Source organism: Triticum urartu, chromosome 2A, assembly GCF_056163025.1.
Source record: "Triticum urartu cultivar PI428250 chromosome 2A, HENAU_Tu73, whole genome shotgun sequence".
Lineage (NCBI taxonomy): Eukaryota > Viridiplantae > Streptophyta > Magnoliopsida > Poales > Poaceae > Triticum > Triticum urartu.
In genome coordinates, this window is record NC_141874.1 from 305,333,197 (window position 1) to 305,340,817 (window position 7,621).

Consider the following 7,621-nt stretch of genomic DNA (forward strand, 5'->3'; position numbering starts at 1 on the left):
TTACTCTTCGTCTGAATATCCTGCAACATGAGACGTTGCAGCCATATAGGTCAATACTTGGAATGTATTGGCAAGTTACACAGGAGTAATAATAAAGCAGACCTACATGTACATGCATAGTATATCAAAAGGAAGGCTTGAGTTTTTATTTTTGCAGAAAGTTGATTTTGTCCTCATAACTACCTAATAGTCAAATTTTTATTTAGTTCTTTTATTACTACAATTAAATACACAAGGTTGAGTTTGCAAAATCAACTCCAACCTACCCTTTATTAAGTTTTCCCACAAATATTATTAAGTGTCACATTTGTCAAGATCATCCAATAACTGTAATGGCATAGTCGCTCAAAGTTAGCCATAACCGGGGGCACGGCTAATCATGATTAGTTTTTAATACTCTGCAGAGTTTAGTACGCTTTACCCACTGGACCCAACCCGAAGATTGAGACGAAGTCTTTCAGAAGCAGTCCCCTAGTCCCAACAGGAGGCCCATCCCAACTATTATATCTACATCTGCTGGCACATCCGGGTAAGGGTTCCACAACTCATAAACTAAGCCAGAGCCCACTTAGCCAGTGGTAGCACATGGAAGCTACTAGTCACTAAGTCTGTCTGATCTTTCTGAGACTGGGCGGCCGTCCACTTACATTCAGAGGGTATAAACCATGATGTTCTTGAAACCACCCTAGCAATACCAATTCCGCCCAGAGGTGAATTAAATCCTGAGTTACTAGTCAAATTATTATATATATAGTCCTCACATAAGCTCAATGAATGCACGAACCACCCCTGTCTACAAAGCATAGCAACTACAACTACCACGATCTGCAGTGACGGCAGATAGCTCAACAATATAGCAAAGTAATATAGTAATCCTATACATGCATATATTCATAGTGTGATATAACTACATGCATATAAAACAATAGGTAAAAGATGATCAACATGTAACTTGCCTTGGTTCTGGTTCAGAAATTCACACTCCTGACAATAGTTCGCGTCGCACTCCGGACAATCTACACGTTTCACACAATTCAACAAATCAATCACCGAAACACAAATAGAACCAAAACAAAACCAACAGCAAGAAAACAATTTTTAAAACTCAACAACACAAGTTTAACAGCACCTAAAATTGCACTATGGTCACAATGCAAAAGGAATCACTCGATTCTGATAAACGGTTTGAAAGATACGGCCTCCGCAAGATTTAATTCAAATTCAAACGAATTCAAATTTGAACAGTGCAAGCATGTGAGATTTTGGTATTGTGATAAACTACTGGTATTTGTGAGTGCATAGGAAAAATAATCACCTAAATTGAGTATATAGACTAAAAGATATAGCTAAAAGACTTTAGAGAACAAATCTGGAAAGAAAAACAAAAACAACAGAAAACTCATGCACTGTTCGTGCGTGTACTGTAGCCGGTTGCCACATGGCAGCACATGATTGGCTGGAGGACCTCCTGTGCGTGCGTGCTCACCGAAAGGACGACGATGGCAGTCTCGGGCGTCAGTGGCGGCGCTTCTCCGGCGGTGCTCCCATGAAGATGAGGTGACGGGCAGGTGCGGCGTTGAGCGGCGGAGGTGGTGGTGGCTCAAACGACGGCGGGGACTCCATCTATAGGTAATGGTGACGAAGTGAACCGAGGGGCTCCGGCAGCGTCGAGCGTCGGTGGCGGCGTCGTTCTGGGGCACTACAGGTTACCCCGGGATGTCAAATGAGCGGTCAACTGAGAGGAGGTCCGAGAGGAACGAGCAGAGCGGACGGGGTGATCTTACGGCGTCGGAAAAAGGCGGTGAACAACGAAGAACTCCAAGCCCCGGGGCGAGATCCGTTTCGTCCTAGCTGAAGCGTGTGGCGGCTTGGAAGAACGACGAGTGGATGCAGGGTTTCCCTGGGTCTTCTGCTTGCACACAGCGACTCGGGAGCGCTCGAGGTGGACCAGGGGCGCGGGGCGAACCGGCTCGGCCTCGCCGTGCGTGCGCGCATGCGGCGCATGGTGTCCGGCTTGGTGGAGGGGACGAGTAGGGTGCGGGACCCGCTGTCAACAGCTGGGGGCGAGGGGTGGATCAGGCACGGGTCGGGTGCGAGCGAGCGGGCGTATCGCTTCGCTAGGTTTAGCGGGCTGCGGCTGTTGCGCACCGGGCCACGGGCGGTGGCGGCTAGCTGGGCCACGCGGTGCGCTGCGCTACGAATTTCCTTTTTTTAAACACAAAATCCAGCAGCAAAAATAAATAAAATAACATACACAACATAAAATCTAAATAAAAATACCTAGACACACAGTAAAATCTATACTACTAATATAAACTACAAGAACACTAGTTCCTCACCTAATGCAATTTTAGAAATTCAGTTTGATGCAAAAGGCCACACAAACTATAAAATAACACACAATTAAAATATTTTGGAGATTGCAAAAATTACCAGAACATATCAGATGAACTGGAAATAATATTCTGCACATTATGAACATTTTTAAAACAGGGGAGAAGTCATGTTATCTCCACACCAATAAATTGCCTTTAGTTTCATAATGAAGAGAATATTTAAGAAAAGCAAATAATGCATGGAAAAGTATGAGATGCATACGAATGATCTATTAACATCCAAATTGGGAAAATTGGGATGTTACAAACCTACCCCCCTTAAGATGAATCTCGCCCTCGAGATTTGGGCTGGCTAGCAAATAGGTGTGCGTGATCGTGCCTGAGATCCTCCTCTCGTTCCCAGGTAGCTTCCTCCTCTGTATGATGATCCCACTGAACCTTGCATAACTTGATTGTCTTGGTGTGAGTAACTCTCTCTGCTGTCTCCAAAATCTTAACTGGTTTCTCCTCATATGTCAAATCACTCTCCAACTAAAGTGCCTCAAGTGGCACCGTGTCCCTCAATGGAACATCCATCATCTCTGCATGGCACTTCTTCAACTGAGATACATGAAACACATTATGAACTCCAGACAAAGATTCTGGCAACTCTAGCTGATAAGCTACCTCTCCTCTACACTCCAAGATCTTGTAAGGCCCCACAAAATGTGGTGCTAACTTACCTTTGACTCCAAACCTCTTTATTCCACGAAGTGGTGAAACTCTAAGGTATGCACGGTCTCCTGCCTCATATGTCACCTCCTTGCGTTTAGCATCTGCATAACTCTTCTGTCTGGACTGTGCTATCTTCAGCCTGTCATGAATCAACTTGACCTTCTCCTCAGCATCTCTGATCATGTCTGGTCCAAAGAACTGACGTTCTCCAACCTCATCCCACATCAATGGTGTCCTGCACTTCCTACCATAAAATACCTCAAATGGTGCCATCTTCAGACTAGCCTGGTAACTATTATTATATGAGAACTCTGCATAAGGTAAATTATCATCCCAACTGGACCCATAGTCCAAAGCACAAGCTCTCAAGATATCCTCCAAAATTTGCTTTACCCTCTCTGTCTGCCCATCTTTCTGTGGATGGAAAGCTGTACTGAACTCTAGCCTAGTGCCCAAGGATTCATGCAACTGACGCTAAAATTTGGATGTGAACTGAGTACCTCTATCAGACACTACCTTCCTTGGAACTCCATGCAGACAAACAACTTTAGACATATAAATCTTTGCTAGCTGAGCACTGGTATAAGTAGTCTTTACCGGGATGAAGTGAGCGACTTTAGTCAAACGATCAACAACAACCCAAATAGAATCATATCTTGACCGAGTCATGCGTAGACCTGTAATGAAATCCATACCAATCTCATCCCTCTTCCATTCAGGTATAGGCAATGGTTGTAACAAACCTGTTGGCCTCTGATGTTCTGCTTTAACTCGCTGGCACACATCACATGTTGCAATATAACTAGCAATTCCCACTTCAGGCTAGGCCACCAAAATATTTCCCTCAAATCCAAATACATCTTAGTATTACTGGGTGAATAGAATAAGGTGAATCATGCGCCTCCTAAAGAATCAACTTCTTGATATCTGCATCTTGAGGTACACAAATACGCTTCTCAAACCATATGGATCCATGTTCATCCTCATGGAAACCATCTGCCTTACCTTTAACCATGTTCGCTTTTATCTCAGCAATCTCCTTATCACCCTTTTGAGCTTCTCTGATCCTATCAAGCAAAGTAGGCCTTACCTCTAGTGTTGCTAAATATCCCTTAGGAACCATCTCCAACCTGAGATTCCTGAACTGCTCACACAACTCGGGTGGCATATCATCAATATTAACTGCATTAGCATGGCTCCTATGACTCAACGCATCAGCAACAACATTAGCCTTACCAAGATGATACTACACATTTAAATCATAATCCTTAATAAGCTCCAACCATCTCCTCTGCCTGAGGTTCAACTCCTTCTGAGTAAAAATATACTTCAAGCTCTTATGATCAGTAAATATATCACAATGATTACCAATAAGATATGGCCTCCAAGTTTTCAATGCATGCACAACTAAGGCTAACTCCAAATCATGTGTAGGATAATTGTGCTCATGATTCTTAAGCTGACGTGAAGCATAAGAAACAACTTTACCTTCCTGCATCAAGACAGTCCCAAGTCCTTGACGAGAAGCATCACAATATACCTGGAAGTCCTTATGTATATCTGGCAGAGTTAAGACTGGTGCCGTAACCGAACGCTGCTTCAATTCCTGAAAGCTGGCTTCACATTCATTAGTCCAAACAAATTTCTTTTCCTTCTTCAACAATTCAGTCATAGGCTTTGCAATCTTGGAAAAGTTCTGAATAAACCTCCTATAATAACCTGCAAGGCCCAAAAAATTGCAAATCTCCCCAACTTTCGTGGGTGTCTCCCACTCTGTAACTGCAACAACCTTAGATGGATCAACTGCAACTCCATTACCTGACACAACATGTCCAAAGAATGTACCTCATCCAGCCAAAACTCACATTTGTTGAACTTGGCATACAGCTGATGTTCCCTTAGTTTCTCCATTACCGAACGCGGATGCACCTCATGCTCTTGCTTATTCTTAGAGAATACCAATATACCATCAATGAAAACAACCACAAATTTATCCAACACCTTGTTCATCATATTCATGAAGTATGCAGGAGTGTTAGTCAATCCAAATGACATAACAGTATATTCATACAACCCATACCTCGTAGTAAAAGCGGTCTTTGGAATATCTTGCTAACGAATCATCAATTGATGATAACCAGAACGAAGATCGATCTTAGGAAACACAGTAGCTCCCTCCAACTGGTCAAACAGATCATTTATCATAGGCAAAGGATATTTATTCTTAATGGTTACCTCATTCAAAGAACGATAATCAACACACATCCTCAAGGTCCCATCCTTCTTCTCCACAAACAAAACTGGAGCTCCCCAAGGTGATGAACTTGGGTGAATAAATCCTTGTGCCTGCAATTCTCTTATATGCGTCTTCAATTATTCCAACTCTTGAGGAGGCATTCTATACGGTCTCTTTGCAATAGGTCCAGTGCCCGGTATTAAATCAATAAGAAACTCAATATCTCTACCTGGTGGCATACCTGGCAACTCCTCTGGAAACACATCTGGATAATCCCTCACAACTGGCACCTCTTCCAGGCTACCCCCCTTAAGAGAGTTCACCTGCACTTGATTATGCTTATACTTACATACATATTTGATCCTCTTCCCTCTTGGTGCACTGAGAGTAATAGATCGACTAGCACAATCAATACGACATTTATATAACTGCAACCAATCCATACCCAAAATAACATCCAGACCTTGTGACTTCAATATAATCAAATCCGTAGGAAACTCATGCTTCCCAATAGACAAAGTCAACTGATGACAACCAACACCTGCTATCATCTCAGCTCCTGGGGAACTCACTCTAATAGGCATACTAAGTGTTTTGGTTGGCAATCCATGTTTATCAACAAATACCCTCAAAATAAATGAATGTGATGCACCAGTATAAAAAAGAATAAGTGCAGGTACTGAATTAATCAAGAACTTACCAATCACTACATCAGGTTCATTATAGACTTCCTCAACATTAACATGGTTGACATGACCCTTTTTGAAGGGGTTTGGCTTGCTGACTCCTGAATACCCATTATCGGTCTTGCTCTCTGGACAAGCATTGGAGTAGTGTCCCATCTGCCTACACTTATAGCACTGAACCTGGCTAATATCCCTCTACACAGGCATACTCTGGTGGCTCTGGTTATTATTCCCTCCATTACCATTACCATTACCATTACCTCTACCATTGCCATTGTTACTCTTGTGCCCATTGTGATGATGGTGGCCATTACGGTTGTGGCCATTCCCTCCATGATGATTATGCCCATTACCTCCATGGTTATTATGCCCATGACCTCCATGATGATTATGCCCATTACCTCCATTACCATGATATGAAGTGCGTGGCTTCTGCTGTGGTCCTGAATTATACCTGTTATTATTGTTGTACTTCCTCTTGCGATTCTCTATGGCATGTTGCTTTCCCTCCAGCACAATAGCCTTATCAATCAAATCCTGACAATTCCTAAAAGTGGCCACTGTCAACTAAAGGCTCAAGTCATCATTTAGGCCCTCCAAGAATTTCTCCTGCCTAGCTGCATCAGTGTTAACATCATTAGGAGCATAGCGTGCAAGATTATTAAATTCCTCCACATAAGCATTAACAGTGCGATCTCCCTGGCGCAAACTACGAAACTCCTTCTTTTTCAGACTCATAGCACCAGCAGACACATGTGCAGCATAGAAAGCATCCTGAAACTGTACCCAAGTGATACTAGCAATGGGATAAGTGACCAAGTAGTTGTCCCACCAAGCTGTAGTAGGACCCTCCAAAAAATGTGAGGCAAACCTCACCCTCTCTGCATCTGTGCATCCAACCGTCTCCAGGTTCCTATTAACTGCACGGAGCCAATCATCAGCCACAATAGGTTCAGGGGAACTGGAGAACCTCTAAGGATTCAACCTCAAGAACCTGGTAAGCATACCCACAGGTGGCGGTGGTGGCGGATTGTAGTTGTTATTGTTGTTGTTATTGTTATTGTTCTGGTTTTGAGTAAGCAACTGTATCAATTGGGCCTGTCCCTCAATAACCTGTTGTATGTATGGTGGTACTCCATTGCCATTGTTGTCTCCTCCTGCAGTATTGTGTCTAGTATCATGCCTCGGCGGCATCTGGTGGGCAAGCATAGATGATTTATAGATATAATAGGGCCAAAAGCTATGTATACATAAATATATTCTACCCATATGCATAATATGATCAAGCCAACTGTAACATCCCAAATTTTCAATTTGAAATGTTATACATAGATCATTCATACATATCATATTTTATTGCATTTCGTTTTGCGATCCTCGAAATCCTAAGCAACTCAAGGACCCTTGGAGAGAGTTGGGGATTTCCTTGTTTTCATATTTGAGTTTTATCAAATATTGAAACGAGGATTTTGGTTTTAACTATTTTTCTCTCCAAAAATATTTCATTTTAAAATACATGAGAGGAGATAATATGACTTCTCCAAAATAAATGAAATATTGGAGGAAAAATATTAAAATCAAATATTTGAGTTTTATCCGGAGTTTATTGCCATTTTATTTGAATTAGAAAAAAATTGCACATTTTTCAA

The 7,621-nt window shown here is 42.4% G+C and overlaps 1 pseudogene; it reads right to left on the reverse strand.

Annotated features, from left to right (window-relative positions):
* On the reverse strand, positions 1–7,166 carry LOC147984910 (uncharacterized; annotated as a pseudogene).
* Between the last annotated feature and the right edge of the window lie 455 nt (positions 7,167–7,621).